Consider the following 18,085-nt stretch of genomic DNA (forward strand, 5'->3'; position numbering starts at 1 on the left):
GTCTTCCCACATCAATTCACTAAACAATTTCCCACAGACATGCTTACAAGGCCAACCCAATATAGACAATCCCTTATCGAGTCTCTCTTCCCAGGTGATTTTAGGTTGTGTCAAGTCTACAAGCTAAAGATCACACCCACCCCAAAGAACACATCAGGGGCTCTTTTATCACCATTGTAAACAGTCTTCTAAACCAACATTGGGGGATATTTTCTAGAAAATGGTTCTTACAACTGAGTAAGTGTGCATCAGTCTTGGGGGTGGGCATACCATGGAAGATGCTGTTTGGAAAATGGGCATCTGGCAGCATGTTTTTCCTCCCCTGCCACTCCTACACTCCTGCATACAGGGTCTGGCCCCTAAGGCTCAGGGGGCCTGGGAACCTGCTCTTTGTCCATCACTCCATGCACATCTTATCATACCTGTGTTCACCTTGCTTGGCATCTCTGGTCCTTTGTTATTTACAATTCAGGAGCACTGCTGTGTTGCAAAAATGGAGACTGTGCACCAGGGAGCCGACTCAGTTGGTACAGTATTGCTACAGAAGTATGAGGACCCAGGTTCAGATCCCTAGAAACTAAGAAACTATGCAAAAATCCGGGTGTTGCAGTGCACACCTGTAATCCCAGTGCTGACTACAGAGAGGAGGCAGAGACAGGGCAATCCATAGATCTGACTGGCTAGACAGTCAAGGTGAATTACAATGAGCTCCAGGTTCAGGACAGACCTTGTCTCCAAAACTAAGGTGGAGAGAGATGGAGGAAGACACTTAATGTCAAGCTCTGGATTCCACAGGCATGCTGACACATGCACCTGCACACACACACACGCACACCTGTACACATACATGCACCTATACATGTATGAGCATGCACACAAATCAATACTGTAAAGAGATTAGGTTAATAAAAAACAGCAGTGAACCTACTTTCTGCTGACAGCCCACCAGAGGCTGCGGGATCCCAACCCAACAGAGGCCGTGGGACCCTATCCACAGCCCATCGTTGGGGACGCCCGTGTCGTCTCAGATGGGTCTCCATTCTTACTCCTAGGCAAGAAGAGGTCGGACAGCTCCTCCACTGACTCAGTGTTCACACTCTTTCTCTATGATGACGGCGCTTCTCCCTCAGACAACCTCTGCAAACCTCCCTCTGGTGTGGTTTTTCTCCCTTCACAAGGAGAGTAAACATGCAGCAGAATGCATGCTCAAATGCTCCGGAATGGAAATTGGAACATAGCACGACAGCCATATTGTCAGTCACTTCTACCATGTAAACAAGATGGAGAGTCAGAGAGGAAATGACCAGAAGTGTGATTCGGGTTGGAGTTGGGGACAGGGGACTGTTTCAATCTGTCCTCCCTAGAGCAAACTGTGCTTGCACGCCTGTGTACAGATGAGAGGAGCGGCCCATGAGCACTCACTGTCCTCATACTTAGACAATTCTGGACAGTGTTTCTAGGAACTACACAGGGGTCTCAGGCAAGATGAGGACTCAAGGCCTTCTAATCCTTGCTGTCCTTAGTCCAGACAACTGTCTGACTTCTTTGCACCCTCATCATGCATGAAAGTATGTGCCTGCACATATGTATGTGCTCTAGAACTTTCTAGAACATCTGCATCGCCTTTGTACTTAACAGTGTTGTAGAAGGATGTTCCATAAATCATTGCTATCCGATGAAAAGATCTTTCAACCTCTCATGGCTCTGCTTTATAAATACACTACAAGGTGGGGAACTCAACTATTAATAGACAAAGAACTGAAATTGAATTAGAATTTTTAATAGAAATATATATTATGGTAAAGAAAGTAGTCGTTTTATGACTTCTAGGCAATGATAGGGGCATGAAGATAACTGTGAGTGAAAATTGGTTTACTGAAATGTATTACACATTTTTCTTCTCCACTGACACATGCGTATGCACACACAAGCACACAGACATGCATGCACAGGCACAGACATGTTGCAGGACCATTCATGCAGCGGAAAAGCATAGATCTTTTTTACTTTCCAGTGTGTTTTTCTCAGCTCCGAGAGGCCACAGGGCATCAGCGGGAGAGGGTTAAGTAGGCATCTCTAGTAATGTCTCCACTTGTCCTTTGAGGAACAACAAAGACAGGAAGCGTGGCTTCCATGGAAGGAAATTCCCAGGCCTCACATGGACCTTCACAGCCTGCCCTGTGAACCCCTGAGGGGTGTGATAATAAACACTCGGCCACAAAACAACCCAGAACGGCATTTTTACCCATGTCCCTGTATTCTCACTAGAGGACTAGAAAACATTCATCGGCATCTGGGGACCTGGAAGGGCCTGGATAGCCACCTGTTGGCAAGGTCCACTGAGCTGCTCTGTCTACAAGCAGGTCTCCTCTGCTCCCTGAGCCTTTGACTGTGCGGGGGCTGGGCCTTGAGCCCCCAGAGTTAGGATCACAGGTAGACACAGGGCAGGGCAGGTGTGGAATGCTGCATGTGGACCTGAGACCCACCTTTTCCTTTTCTGTGAGACCCTCAGACACAAGCCAGGGCCCTGAACCTTTAAACAATGCTGTGCAGACCTTCCTCAGGAGTGTGCGGGGAGGGATTAAAATATAATGGACAGTGAAGTAAAAGAAGTTTATGATTTAATTTCTGAGTTTGTGTGTGTGTGTGTGTGTGTGTGTGTGTGTGTGTGTGTGTTCATGCTTGCAAGCACACTATTTACTGAACCTATCAGCATAGCCAGTTTTAGGAGGTTTGGGGGAAAGATCTCACCATGTAGCTCAGGGTATTCTAGAACTTTCTCGTAGCCAGGCTGCCTTTGAACTTGGAGAGGCACTCCGACCTTAGCTTTCCTAGCACTAAGATTAAAAATGTGTGCCATCATACCCAGCTTAAGTGGCATTCTGGGCTTCTTTGCCTACACTAGAGAAAAAAGCAAACAGAAAAACAGTGTTGGAAACTGGTTGTTAAGTACTTTGATAAGAATAACTTAAAAGGAACTTGTAGCAAAGTAGAATCATACTGTAAAACTGTAAGCAAAAGTCTAGCTAGGGTCTGGTAGTTTGCAATGTAGCAGCTTATTTATCTCCAAACGAATAAGCTATGAGACCTTTGATGTCTATCTTGCAGGTGAACAAATCAAAGCCTACAATAATTACAAAATTCTGGGTGATTCAAGGACTTGGTTCTTGCATTGGCAAGTGCCCGCACATGCGTGTTGGGGCTGTGCGTGTGCTCTTATGATTTCCTTTCTACTGTAATACGCTTAAAAGCCCCTTTGTTATACAATTCAACCCGACTCCTCAAATCCCATCCCTGTATCAAAACTCCATCAGAATCCAGCACCCATCACCTATCACCAGGCAGGGGTCTATCCTTCGCTGCAAATAGAAAACAGACCTTTTATTGTTGAATTGCCGTCACCGGTGTCTGAGATATTTTTAGATGAAACAATCAGACCTGTCTCCTCATTTGCATTTGCCCAGAGTGGAGGACGACCTCCATCTTGACCCCCTGCACTCGGGATCCCATTGAGTTGACTGAAGGGGATGACAGCTTCCATGTCTCCCTCTAGGTGGGGTTACCAGGATCTCCACTCATGCCTCCTCCTGCCCTCTGTACTACAACAATGGACGGAAGCACAGCCTTGTTAGAGGAAATTCCCAGGGCCATGCTTTGGACATTAGACAGTTGCTTTGCTATGCTGTGTAGCCAAAGGGCATCTAAAAATAAACACACCGGTCTGCAAAGGTTCTATAATGCGGCCCTGCACTGCTGATTATATTTCAAGGGGAGTTTTTATTACATAGCTGTTTTTAAGAAAGCCGACCTCGGTAAACCTGCAGAATAAACTGTATCGTGTCTCTATTTTTGCACAACAAACTGCAGCCTTTTCTGTAGGAAGGACAGTTGATGGTCTTTTTCCTTCCCTGGGATTTCAGTGTGAGGCTGAAGGAAGCAAAGGCGTGCTGGAATGCAGCCCAGCATCTTTAGAAGGATGTGAGGGTCCTAAGCAGACCGCAAGAATGGCTAGAGAAGGCAGCGCCCCCCCCCCCGCCCGCCCCCCAGCTCTCTTCTCTCCATAGGGGTCAGAAACCAGACTGAAGGCATCAGAGCAACGTGGAACTATTTAGCTTCAGTATGTCTCAGTTAGGTTTCTGAGTGACAAGAAACCTTAGCCTGTACGTACATCCATGTAGGACTCCTGTTTCAGGACTGAGAGATAGCTGTCAGATTCTATGTTGACTGAAAAATGCCTCCAAACACAGCGGTTTCCCACCAAATAAGAATGTGTTTGGAACACAGGGACGGAGCCACAATCAAGTTCCAGAGTGACCTGAGAGTGGTTCGGGGTGAACTAGTCCCCTCCTCTTTGCTCTCATTTCTTTTTCTGTACCGTTTTCTTGGAAATTCGACTTAATCTATTGTTGCCAGGATCCTATTTTTAAATTATTGCAGCCAAAAGCTACGGCTAGCAAGTGAGAAGTCAGCTCACGTCACTCCAGGCTAGCGATTTTTTTTTTTTCAGTTCTTTATCTGGTGGCTTGGATTAGGGCACTGACATCATGAGATTCTCAAGAGAGGGAAGGGACCTTGGAGGTCATCGCTCAGACCCCACCCAGTCAGTCATGCCTTTGGGAACACCCTGGCCGCTGGTCTCCTGGGGTGCTGGAACGCTGCCCAGGACAGGGTGTTCCCCGCCCCCGCAGGACAACTCACCCATTTTTAGACAATTCTGATGGTGGGTAAATCCTTCCGAAAACTGGGTTGAAATCTTTTACCCTATAATTTCTGTCCCATAATCTGGGGGCCTTCTCTTTTCCCACACCAGAGACCTTTAAGTAATCGCAGGCAACCTTTACATGTTACAATGTAAAGCTCTTCTTTCCAATATACCTGCGTGTTCTTCTGCTACTCTACGGGTGACCCTTTTCTCACTTTCTCCATCTTGGGGTAGCCCTTTTAAGATCTGGGATGGCTCCTATCTAGTGTGACTGGGTGTATTCGCACGCTCACAGACACCAGAGGTCAGGTCATTGATTAGATTGGATTGGGGGGCAGAAAGCACTGGAAATCCACGTGTTTCTGCGCCTCCCCTTCCCCGCAGAACTAAGATTACAGATGTGCGCTGCCACACCTGGCTTTTCGTAGGTGATAGCCATGGGAATCCAGGTTCTCAGGGCTACGAGGCCAGCATTTTAGCTGTTGATCCATCTCCCCAGCTCTGCCGGTATAGTTCAGCCAAGTCACTCGTTCCAACCGTCAGCTGATTCCTCTCCTTTTCACCTTGTGCGTTAGTACAGATTTTCAGAAACAAAATCAAGATTTAGCAAGGTACAATTACTTAGGGAATTAACAACAAGGAATTTAAAACTGGCTTGGCCTCTTGTTACCCTGCAGCAGGCTCCGATTAAAAAGAAAAGGTCAGCTAGGTGAGGTGTTGCTCAATGGGAATCCCAGCACTTAGAGAGAGAGGAGGACCAAGAGGTCAAGGATCTTCCCGCCTCGTCTATATATTAAGGTGGGGACCAGCCTGGGCAGCATGCAGCCCTGTCTCCAGAAAGGGTGGTGGATGAGGAGGGTGAGAAGGAAGAAGGGAAAGGAAGGGGGTGAGAGGGAAGAAGAGAGAGAGGGAGAGAAGGAGGGAAAGAGAGAGAGAGATCGTATTCTATAAACCAAGGTTTCAGACATAATCGATGTACGCCCGTTCACTAGACCCTTCCCATGCGGGTTAACATCCTTTTTTACAGCTAAAACTATTGCTTACCATTTATAGAGACGAGTGCAAGTTTGAGTAGTTGGGAAATGACTTGAAGGGCTGTTGTACAGAAAGGGCAGTGAGTGAGAGGCCATGCAGTGTGAGCAACAGGAAGTAAGAAAGAATTCGGGATGTCCAGGGGGTATTTACTGGGAAATGTCCAGCGGTAGAGGGTCAAGAAAAAGAGGGTTAAAAGACAGGGAAAGATGTCACGGGATAAGGCCCGAGCAGCTTGCGTCACCCTAAGTCTGGTGGCCGGGTCTGGACACACGTAGATGGTGCTCTTTTTCCTGCGGCTCCCTTTGATCTGCTGCTATGCGGTGCCTTAGGAAAAGGTACCAAAGGGCAGCGTGGACATCTGTGGCTGGGGTTAAAGGCAGAGGGACAGAATGACTCCCTTAGGGTCTCGTTGTGACTTTGCCTCAGAAACCTACAGCTCATCGCCCTTCACATGACTGTGAGAGACGGGGGATGTAGCTCAGTTGGTAGTGGGCTTGCCTGGCATGCATGAGCCAGGTTCCATGCATGGTTCCATCTCTGGTACAGCATAAACTGGGTACGATGAGGGCAACATGAAAGCCCAAGACTTGGAAATGGAAGCAGGGGCATCAGAAATTCAAGGTCATTCCTGGCTATGTAGTTCAAGACTAGCCTGGGACCCATAAACCATTATCACGAGCCAATGTGAGCAGAGGCACCCCGACCTCCGTACACTGAGTGACACCAAAGCTTCCCTATTCACCACTGTAGAAAATCAAAGGCTGAAAGAAAGGTTGTAGACCCAAAGTTACCTGGCAAGACAGTCACAGGTACAGGGGTTATGGCCAGAGACCCCAGGACACAAAGTGAGTCTTTCTGCTTTACTGCACTGTCTTAAAGTTCCCGACGCCCTTGCTTGCATATGTTAACATGGATGAGGCACCAGGTCTTTTTGTTTCCCCAGTTTCTTTTCATTTTGGAGGGTGCAGGGGTGAGGGGTCATGAGGGAGGGTGCTGAAAGGTCCCCTGCTCAGGTTCGCATCCTCTCCTTTGTCATCATGTTCCTCTTGCACTGCCAGCTGCCTGATAGGTGGAAGGTGTTCCGTACACATGGCGAGAGAGTAAAGCTCTGACTCAGTGTGGTAAAGAGTGGAGAGCAGGGATGAGGAAGAACCTAACCAGAGAGGCTAGGGATCCAGAAAGAGGTAGAGACTTTCAAAAACGCATGGCACACAGTAGATCCTCAAAATACTCGACGAATAACTGAATCCAGCAAAGTCTCAGCTCAAAGAATGGGAAGATGTTATAGACATTGGCAGTCTTCCTGGAAAAAAACGTCTACCTATACGTCTCGTTCTGACTGTTAACTTAAATTATTCTGCTAGCACACACATTCATTTGTTCCTTCCTCCATTCATTCACTCAGGAACTCAGATAATACTGAGACAAGCAGTTTGCCAGATGTCTTGTCCAGAGCTATGGATTCAGAAATAAAGCACCAGAGTCTAGTCAAGGATGAGAAAACCCATAGCAACCGTACTTTGTGTGCCATAAAAACCACAGACCCAGGGTGCTTAGTAGAGGGGTGAACTGAATATGGGGGCCTGAGATTATAAAATAAGGCTTTAACGGGTAATCGGGAAGAAGCTGAATGGAGGTACCTAGGCAGAGACAACAGCACACCCAGACAGAGGTGGGCAGCAGAATGATCTCAGCACAAGGGAAGTGGTACTAGGTAGAGTTGGGAAGTCAGGTGGTGAGAGGCGAGTCTGGCAGGGAGTTATGGAGCAGACCTGGAAAGAGTCATCCGCCCTCACTGCAGGCAGGACCTGGCAAGATTTATTACGCATGTCACCCACCCAGGAACCTGGATGAAGTACAGACTCAGTCTAGGGAGGAGAAGGGGGTTTGCATTTCTAAAGAGTCCTTAGTGATGCCTGATACAAATGGTCCCTGGGGCCCCTTAAGCAGCAGAGCTGCAGGTGGCGGGGTGGGGGGGTGTATATTAGATAAAGCTCAGGAGGAGAACCTCAAAATCACAATTACACTTTTCCAGGAACTCTGTAGCAGGATACGGAGGATGAATGGAGAAAGGCAATACCAAAGCTAAGTACACAGTGGCAAATAAATAAATACACGAGAGCATCTAAACCAAGTAAGCTAGAGGAAAGAGTTCAGCACGGTCTTTGAAGTCAGGACAAATATCTCTCTTTAAGGAAAGCCTGGTGATGAGGGGGACATGAAACAATAAAGCACAAGCACACCCCACCCAATTCAGAACTCCGTGAACTGAATCTGCCTCGCCTTCCTCTGGGTCTCAGCTGCATCCTCTTGAACCCCACAGACATCCAGCCAAGGTGGCCAGGGAACGGACGAACATCATGCCTGCAAAGGATTTCCACACCAAACAGGTAAAGCCAGGCTTTGTAGTTATCATTGGATACGTATCTCAGGAAATCTCAGGGAGAACAAGAAAGTTCTGGAAAACGACACAGATGCCCACCAAATCCCTGAACAACATGTCTATTTAAAAAAATAAATAAAAACCATGGTTATGTAAACGAGAAACACCTTCTTCTCTATCCACCTTGATATATTTCTAACTTGAAAACTAATTAAAATAATCATGGTAAAGGTCTGCACAGTGGGGGGAAAGGCAAGTCAGAGCATAAATATTTTCCCCTTCCACGACACAGAAGCCAAAACACACAACCCCTAATGAGATGTTCCTCCAAAGAAAACATAGTTTCATGAACTATGCTGGTCACTATTCTCTAGCCAAAGACACACGAACTCAGAACAACCAACCACAATTCCTCTGCCTACCACTGTTTGCCCACACAATCTTGTAACTCAGCGGCTCTCCACAAGGCACACAAGCTGAGCACAGGCAAACGCAGTGGAGTGCTGGGTCAACAGACACCGTCTATCTGCTTTAGAGGAGCTAGTCTCACATCCAAGGAGACAAAACAACAACGAAAACCCAACAACAACAACAACAAAACCACAGACACCTACCTTTCTCTTCAGCAGTAGGCAGCCTCTTCACATTTACTCCTGTATGAAAGATCGGTCCCCAGACCTCTGAGGGGAGGTGAAACTTAAGGGCGTCCCATTCATTCAAGTAACCTGAGAAGGGCTGAGTTTCTCCAGATCAGCCTTCAGGCTCGTGCGCAGGCTTCCAGACCTCGGGCAGAGGTGAACTGTGGGCTGTTCCTCAGTGCAGGAAGAAACTGGGAGGCACCGTGTGGCTGGAGGTGGAGGCGGAGGCTGAGGAAGGGAAGTAATCTGGGGACTGTAATAAATGAGAAATTCTCTCCACATGATTTCCTGTATTTGGTGCCTCTTGCCTCTCTCAGGGTCCCCAGAGGAAATCAGAAATTTAAACTTGTCCTTTGGCCACTGAGAAAGGAGAGAATAAACATGCTAAGAACTCTGAAAATAAGGAGAAGCGGGCAACAGGCCGGGAGCTCGCACTGGCCAGCTACCTTTATCTTTAACCAAGTACTTTTCTCCTGAAGTCTCTCCAAGTGTTTAACTCTGCGAAAGTCAAGGATGCCTTCATCCTCTCCCATGCTGCTTCTGGCCGCGGTCCAGACGTGGTGTAGCAGAGCAGCCAGTGAGAAACATGTCAGCACTGGCTCAGGAAGAGGGTCTGCCTGCCCCCAGGAGAGACTGGCACTGCTCTCTCTATAGAAAGGCTCATGATAGTCTTTATCAATCTTGAAAAAAATCTCCTAATAATTCTCAAGTCATTCTTCTGCTTTAAGAATTATTGGTGACCTATGGCTTATAAATGGCTGCAAGCAGGACCCTTTCCACATGAAGTGTGAAGCTCGCTGTGAGCTGAGAACAAAAGGCACTCATTCGAAAGTGTAAGAATTCAAGATGGCGGCAAAAGAGCACTCAGCCAAGGACAGGGAGGCCTCTGTGAGCACAGGCCTCAGTATAACTATACAGAGTAATCCGCCAAGCTACTTCCAGTTATAGGAAGATGCTGGGAACTCTAAATGAGGTGACTTCAAGAGGCTTAGACTCCCCTATTTTGCTTTGTTGGGTGAAGCATATTAGAAGCTAGTGCCTGGAGGGAATTGGGGGTGTGAAGAGAGGCACACAGTCAGAATTTTCTTTGGGCTGCCAGATCACAAATAACAACACAGAGATTTTTTTTTTTATTAATTATGAAAGCTCCGTCTATAGCTTAGGCTTGTTCCTAACTAGCTCTTATAACTTATATTAACCCATTTATATTAACCTAATTCTATCACGTGGCATTACCTTTCTTCCATCTTGCACCTTCTGTTTCCTCTCTATGTCTGGCTGGCAACTCTGCCTTTCTTTTTTCCAGAGTCCTCTCTGTCCCCAGAAGTCCTGCCTAATGGCTTCCTGCCTAGCTATTGGCCATTTTGCTCTTTACTGAACCAATCCCAGTGACATATCTTCACACGGTGTACAAATATCCCACAACAGAAACACACTACAATGTGTCAGTTAACATCACACCAGTTGACTCTTTGCCAATGTCTTAGCTTCTTGTCCCAGCTTCCAGGGAAATTGCCCTCAAATACAATCTCCATGAAATGTTTCTCATGATTAAAATCTTGTGATACCTTAAGAAGAAAAGCCAAACACTTCACCATATCATAGAACAACTTCCCTGCTTTACCTCAAGGCTCCCTTCTGCATGCCCTGTTTAATCCTCCTTCTCATTCCCTCCTTTCCTCCCTCTCTTCATTTACGAGAATTACTCTATGCAGAATGCAGAGTCCTCGTTCCAGGGTCCTTTAACTCTGAGAGCCCCCCCCCCCCCCCAAGCACATTCTCTAATAACCCGATCCCTGGTATTGTTCCCTACAAACTATGGTTATTTCCCAAAGCCAGGAAACCTGTCTCTCTACCTCCTTATCTCTGTCTCTCTCTCTGAGGTATGGACCAAATCGCCAGGACCCACACTCAGAAATATTTGATTTCTGTAAGTTGATAGTTACTCGGAAGAATATTTATAAATTGCCATTATATAGGAGAAAGAGATCTTTAGGAGAAAAAGAAAACTGATGACTCAGAAGAAAACACACAATTGTTGTTAGGGTTTTACAGTTTAAACTCTGGCAGATGGAGAGCAGTATTTTCACAGGAAACAATGCCATAGCTTGTCATGTCCTTGCAGACTGTGTTAGGAATAAGTGATGGCCACTATTCAGAAAATGAATATTTAAGAGTTAGATATGCTGGGACTGGAGAGATGGCTCAGTAGTTAAGAACACTGGCTGCTTTTCCAGAGGACATGGGTTTAAATCCAAGCAACCACATGTTGGCTCACAATAGTTTATGACTATAGTCCCAAGGAATTTGATACTTCTGGCCTCTCTGGAGACCAAGCATTCACATGATGCACAAGCATACATGCAGACAAAACATTCATGCAAATAGAAACAAACAAATAAATAAAATGGTAAAGCGAGCTATGCCTCTCAGTGAAGAGACGTTCACATGTCTTATTTTCTACCCTCAACCTAGTTCAACTGACAAGGTGACCACATTTGAGCTGGTTTGGGGAGGAGAAGAGGAACATTCATTCCAGAAGGAATTGTTTTGGGATCATCCCAATTTTTATCTAAAGAAAAAGGAAGAATCAGTATTTGCTGAAACTCAAGTTCAGCCATTTTTTTCCAGGTCTGAGGAAAGAGCAATATGCCTATAAATTGGGGTTCATGCTTAGAGGACTCCAGAGGGGACTTTTCAGATCCTTTCTTGAAACTTAGCCTTCAAAAAAGGAAAGGTTATACAGCCACAGAGACGGATCTAGCACCTGAGTTTGGTTCACACAACCCACATGGGGGTAGCTCGGAATCACTTGTAACTCTAGTTCCACGTTCTTTTGGCCATCTCAGGTACCTGCACACACGCGCCTCACCTGTACAAATAAAAGTAAATATAAATCTTTAAAAATGTTTAGATGTGCTCAGAAGAGAAGGGACTAGAGTTAATAAGGGTGAGGGGAAGCACAGGTCATTAAAACATAAGAGGAGAAGGGGGAGGAGGAACCAGCAAGTGGGGGTGGGAGAGAAGGGATGGATTGGGAAAGGAAGGGAGGCAGGATGAAGGTGGGGAAGTTGGGAAGAAGTGTGGGGCGAGGAAAGGATAGAAAACATCGAGACAGGAAGTTAGGGGGCCGTCACACACCAGCATTTCCTGTAGGGGAAGCATCAGGGCAGGCTCTCTGCGCTTCCGGCTTGACTCCTTCCTTCTTTCCTCTCTCCTGCAGGCAGAGGGAGGTCCTGGAACACACCACAGTGGCTGCCACTGCAGCAAAGCATTAGCCTTTGCCTTTTTCTTGGACTCTGAGGCATTGTTAAAGCCACACCGTCATCTGTCATTTTATGGGTTAGAACACATCCTTGACAGTCACCCCTGGAATTTTTAAGCATGTATTTGGGTTCCTTCCCAGGGTTCTCCAGAATCAAGTGGTTGCCTTCTCTGTTTACAAAGGCTGTTCTTAGCTGAGATGCTCCAATGGGGCTGCCTGATTAAAGTACAAGAATGCCAGCATGTGCAAGGACAATCAGGTCACAGGCACTCTGAGTAGCCACTTTTGTGCTCAGCACTGGAAATTAAAGGGTTTTTTTGTTATTTATTTATTTGTTTGTTTGTTTATTTGTGTGGGGAGGGCGACGCACGCACATGTTGGGGGCCTTACTGCAGAGGCCTGAAGTGGGGTCAGGTCCCCTGGAGCTGAAATTACAGGCTGTTGTGAGCCCTCCAGTGTGGATGCTCGGGGCCTACATTTGGGTCCTCTGGAAGAGCAGTAAGCTCTTCAAACTGCTGAGCCATCTCTCCAGCCCCATACACATGTATCTAAAATAAAGGTACTCATGTAATGAGTTATTTGCATTTTTCTTAGCAACTCTGTTTGGTTCCTAGTTAGTGGGTATTATTCCAGTTAAAATGGGAGCATCAGGAAAGAGTGGAAGACTTTAAAATGGAAACAAAAACAGGATCATCCGTCAGCAGAGTGTTGAGCAGCACTAGGAGATCTTGTAAGGAGGGGTGTGAATCTATAGGGGTCTATTTTTTATTGTCCTTGGCCATATTGTAATTATTCTTAGAGAAACCATTGTTACAGAAAATGATTCTTATTTTAGAAGTGGAAATTCATTTTGTTTGGTGGCATGCAGGGTAATTGATGTCCTCTCTGCAAACGCTTATCCTGAGCATCATCCTATTTTAGTTCATTATAGGGAATTATCCAGTCGTGCTTATATTAGCAAATGTGGTTCAGCCTTCATGACCATCTATGTATAAATAAACTTGTTCTTCAGATTTCCCTTGGGACAAATTTTAATGCCTTACAGCCCCCTTCATTAATTAATGAGATAGAGACAACCTCTGCTGTGTATTTATTTCATATTGAGGTAAGAATTATGATTTTACCACTTTGAAAATGATCCTTGGAAAGAAGGTCGATGTAAGCATTGCTGACAGTGTGTTGTCTCAAAGCTGAATTCACCTGGTTGTTTTTTTTTCAAGTGTCGTCCTCTCTCATTGACCCCAAGGTCATGAACATTCAAGTAAACACTGTCAACCGAGCCACAGCACCAGCTTTCCCTACTGGATTTTGCCAATTTTTTAAAGAAGCGATCCCAGTTTTTCTCAAACCATCCCACAAAATTGAGATGAGAGGAACTCTTCCAAATTCCTTCTGAGGCCAGCATCACCCTGTTACTAAAACTAGACAAGGACACAACAACAAACTCTATACCAATATCCCTGATGAGCATTGGTTCAAAATTTCTCAAGCAAAATACTTGCAAATCAAACTAAATAGTGTATAAAAATGTCTTTCATCGTGGTCAAGTTGGTGTCTTTGGAGGCATGCAAGGATGGTTACACATATGCAAATCAATAAGTATAACAATGTATCAGAACAACAGATAAAGACTGCAGTCTTCTCAATAGATGTAAAATATCACTCACTAAAATTCAGTACGAAGAGGCTGAGAGGTGGCTCAGTGCATGCTGTACAAGCATATGCGCATGAGCTCGGGTTCCCAGTACCCAAGCAAAAAGTTGGCTGTGGTGGTTGTGGTTGGTGTACACTTGTTCTCTCAGAAGTGGGAAACAGAGAAAGGGGGGTCCTGGGGACTTGCTGACCAGCCACTCTAGCTAACTCTTAGATGACAGTGACTCCATCTGAAAAAAAAAAAAAAAAACCAATGGGGAGAATGAGAGAGGACGACACTTGACATGGACCTGTGGCCTCTAGGTGAACACACATGAATATTCATACTTGGATATAAATATTCATACATATCCCCATATACATTACGATTAAAGTCCTGAAATAAGTATAGAAGTCCTTCAACATAGCAAAGACTATAGATGATGAATTCATAGTCAACACCGTAAGAAAGAGGAAAAGATCAAAGCATTTCTTCCTAGATTGTAATAATAGAGGGCTTTCCACTCCTGACACCTTTATTCAACACAGTACTAGAAAACTATTTAGCCAGAACAATTGAGCAAGAGAGTGAAATTAAAACCATATAGTTAGGGAAGAAGTCAAATTATCCTTGTTGGCAGAGGATATGATGGTACATATACAAGAACCTTCATCAAAACATCCACTAAAAGATTACTAATTCAGTAATGTAAAAGGATGGAAAATCAATACATAAAACCCAATAGTTTTTCAACATGTTGACAGTGAGTTTACTGAGATAGAAATCATTGAATCAATTCCATTTACAACAAATACAATAAATAAATAAATAAATAAATAAATAAATAAATAATAAATAAAACACTAAGAATAAATGTAACCAAAGAAAAACTTGTATAATAGAAATTATAAACCCTGAACAAGGAAATTGCAAACCTAAAACCCCATGTTTCTGGATCAGAAAAATTAATATTGTTATAATGTCCACATTCAAGGCCATCTACAAATTTAATGCAATGCTTTAATTCATAATAGAAGCACAAAAGACCCTGAATAACCACAGCAATCTTGAACAAAAATAACAAAGCTGTAAGCATCCTGATGTCTGGTTTCAAGACATATGCAGAACCATAGTGACCAGAACAGCATGGTAGACGATCAACAGAACAATCATAAACTTAGGAATAAGTGTGTCAATCCTTGGTCAACTGACTCTTAACAGTGCTACCAAAGGCTTATGCTAGAGAAAGGGCAGCATCTAAGCAAGGGTGCTGGGAAGGCTGGGTATTCTCATAGGGAAGATTGAAACTTGGCCATTATCTCTCACCCCGTAAAAGATGGATGAAAGAACTAAATATGTAAGACCCGAAACTCAGAGCAGAGGGCACACTTAAAGACATTGGTGCAAACACTGATTTTCTAGTAGGACCTTAAAAACTCAAGAAAGAAAAGGAAAAAAGGGGGGAATACATTGTACACTTTCTTACAGCAAAGTAAACTATGCCTGAAGAGACAACCTGGAGAATGGGAGAATTTATCTGCCATCTGACAGATGGTAAAGTTTCAAAACTCAACTCAACAACACAAAACAAAAACTGACTTTAAAAAGATGGGCAAATTGAAGATACTCAAAAGAGGAACTAGCCAACACTGCGGGGGGTGGGGGTGGATAATATATATCATTAACTGTCAAGGAGATGCCATTCAAAACTAGGATGAGATACATTTCACCCTAGTGAAAGTGACTATTATCAAAAAGACAAAACAAAAAGGAAGGGAGGGAGGGAAAGAAGGAGGGAGGGAGGGGAGGAGGGAGAGAGCAAGAGAGGGAGAGAGGGAGGGAGAGAGACAGGTAGAGAGGAAAGAAGAAAAAAAGAAACTGGTAAGGATGTAGAGAAAACAGAACTCTTACACACTGTCAATAGAATGCAAACTGGTACAGCAACTGTGGAAAGCAGGTGTGAGCCCTTGGAAAACTAAGAATAGATCTAGTATGTAACCCAGCTAGCTCACCTCTGGTTATATACACAGAGAAAAGCAAACCAGCAACGCAGAGATACCTGTGTGCCCACGTTTATTGCCACGTGGATCACAACAGCTAGGATATAGAATCAGGCTAGGTGCCCAGCAACAGGAGAATGGGGCAGATAAACAAGGCTACTATACACGTTGGTGTTTTTATCCCACCACATAAAACACTAAAACCTGGACATTTGCAGTAAAGTAGATGGAGCTAGAGATATTTATGTTAAGTAGCAGTTAAGTAGCCCGATTTAGGAAGACAAGATTGCATGCTTTATTTTGTTCTGTTTTTAGTGTATGGAAGCTGAGAAAAATTCCCCTTGAAAGGTGTGATTGTTTGAAGAAGAATGGCCCCCATAGGCTCACATACGTGACTGCTTGGTCTCTAGTTGCTGGAACTGTTTGGGGGAAGGATTAGGAGGTATGGCCTTGTTGGAAGAGGTGTGCCATCGGGGATGAAGCCACACCATTCCCAATCACCCTGGTTCTCTGCCTCCAGCTTGAGGATAAGATTTACACCCTCAGCTACTGCTACAGCTCCGTTCTTACATGCCTGTTTCCAAGCTCCCCACCATGATGGTCATAGGCTCATCCCCTGAACCTACAGGCAAGTCCCCAGTTAAATGCTTTCTCTCATAAAGTGCCTCGGTCAGGGTGTCTCTTCACAACAGAAAAGTAGTTAAGACAAAAGGGCAATAGTGGTTACTAAGAATTGGGAAGGGGAGCAAAGAGTGTGTGGAAGGCCAGCAAGATGGCTCTGTGAGTAGGGCCACTTGCAACCAAGCCTGAGAACCTGACGTCAATCCCAAGACCCACACGGTAGAAGGAGAGAACCGGTTCATACAAATTGTCCTCTGACCTCCATATGTGCATTGCATGTGTGTGCAAACACACACACACACACACACACACACACACACACACACACACTAAAACACTAAAACACTAAAACACTAACAAATAAATTATAAATACAAACAACTAAGTTAAGTAGGTAGGCGAGTCCCCAGAAGCTGGCCAACAGGTGAGAGACCTGCAGGCAGGCTGCACCAACACCCTAGACGTCCACTGGACTCTGTAACCTCTAGGACCTACTCTGCCACCCAACCGTCCACCCCAACCTCATCACCCTCTCCTCTCGGCCAACCATCCAGTGCAACATCAGCAGCCCCTATACAAGCACCTCATACTCCAGTTGGAAGAACAGGTGAGTGACTGATGCCCCAGCTGAACAGTCCCAATCTCCAGTACTCAAGCCCCAGGACACATCCTGTGTCCCTCCCCCTCCCATCTCAGTCACAGCAAGGTAGCTGGGCCCTGCTCCCACTCTGGTGGATCTTCACTGCCCTGGAACAGTCCCCAGCAGCCAGCCAACAGGTGAGAGACCTATAGGCAGGCTGCACCAACACTCCTGACACTCACTGGACTCTGTAACCTCTAAGATCCACTCTGCAGGCCAAACCCACTGACCCCATCACCCTCCCCTTGGCCAATATAGGCACAAGCACCACCTACACCAGTTGGAAGAACAGATTGGCAAACAGTAGTGTAAGAATACATGCAACAACACAAAGGGCAATATGGCCCCACCAGAACCCAGTGGTCCTACAACAGCAAGACCTCAACATCCCAACACAGATGAAGCAGAAGAAAATGACCTTAAAAATAACTTTATGGCCGGGCGGTGGTGGCGCACACCTTTAATCCCAGCACTCGGGAGGCAGAGGCAGACGGATCTCTGTGAGTTCGAGGTCACGCTGGGCTACCAAGTGAGCTCCAGGAAAGGCACAAAGCTACGCAGAGAAACCCTGTCTCGAAAAACCAAAAAAAAAATAATAATAACTTTATGAAGATGATAGATGCCCTTAAAGAGGAAATGAAAAATTCCCTTAAAGAAATTGATGAAAAGACAAACAAAAAATTGGAAACTGAAATGGAGGCAATAAAGAAAACACAAACTGAGGGAATTCTGGAAATGGAAAAATTTGGGTAATTGAACAGAACTACAGATGCAAGCATCACCAACAGAATACAAGAGATGGAAGAGAAAAATCTCAGGTGTTAAAGATACAATAGAGGAAATAGATTCATTGGTCAAAAAACAAAAAACAAAAAACGTTAAATCCAAAAAATTCTTAATGTAAAACACCCAGGAAATCTGGGACACCAATGAAAGATCAAACCTAAGAATAATAGGGATAGAAGAAGGAGAAGAATTCCAGCTCAAAGGCACAGAAAATGCATTCAACAAAATCATAGAAGAAAACTTTCCCAACCTAAAAAAGGACATGCCTATGAAGGTACAAAGAGCTTACAGAACACCAAATCGACTGGACCAAAAAAAAAAAAAAAAAAAAAAAGTCCCCTCACCACATAATGATCAAAACACTAAACATACAGAATAAAGA

General features: G+C 44.9%; 1 protein-coding gene and 1 non-coding gene across 3 annotated transcripts in view; one reads left to right on the top strand and one right to left on the bottom strand.

Moving 5' to 3' along the window:
• The window catches only part of Adgrf5 (adhesion G protein-coupled receptor F5), a 94,333-nt gene extending 85,427 nt beyond the window's left edge, over positions 1-8,906 (bottom strand). The window contains exon 1 of one of the 2 annotated variants that reach the window (XM_042266559.2): positions 8,735-8,906. The gene's annotated coding sequence lies outside the window, so the exon portion shown is untranslated. The remainder of the gene's footprint in view (positions 1-8,734) is intronic. The other variant, XM_076557828.1, reaches the window with a different exon arrangement.
• A 2,279-nt stretch (positions 8,907-11,185) lies between these two features.
• LOC121824937 (small nucleolar RNA SNORD22) lies at positions 11,186-11,315 on the top strand. Its single transcript, XR_006066931.2, has one exon. It is a non-coding gene; the product is annotated as a small nucleolar RNA SNORD22 (small nucleolar RNA).
• The last annotated feature ends 6,770 nt before the right edge of the window (positions 11,316-18,085 follow it).

Source organism: Peromyscus maniculatus, chromosome 21 (genome assembly GCF_049852395.1).
Source record: "Peromyscus maniculatus bairdii isolate BWxNUB_F1_BW_parent chromosome 21, HU_Pman_BW_mat_3.1, whole genome shotgun sequence".
Taxonomy (NCBI): domain Eukaryota; kingdom Metazoa; phylum Chordata; class Mammalia; order Rodentia; family Cricetidae; genus Peromyscus; species Peromyscus maniculatus.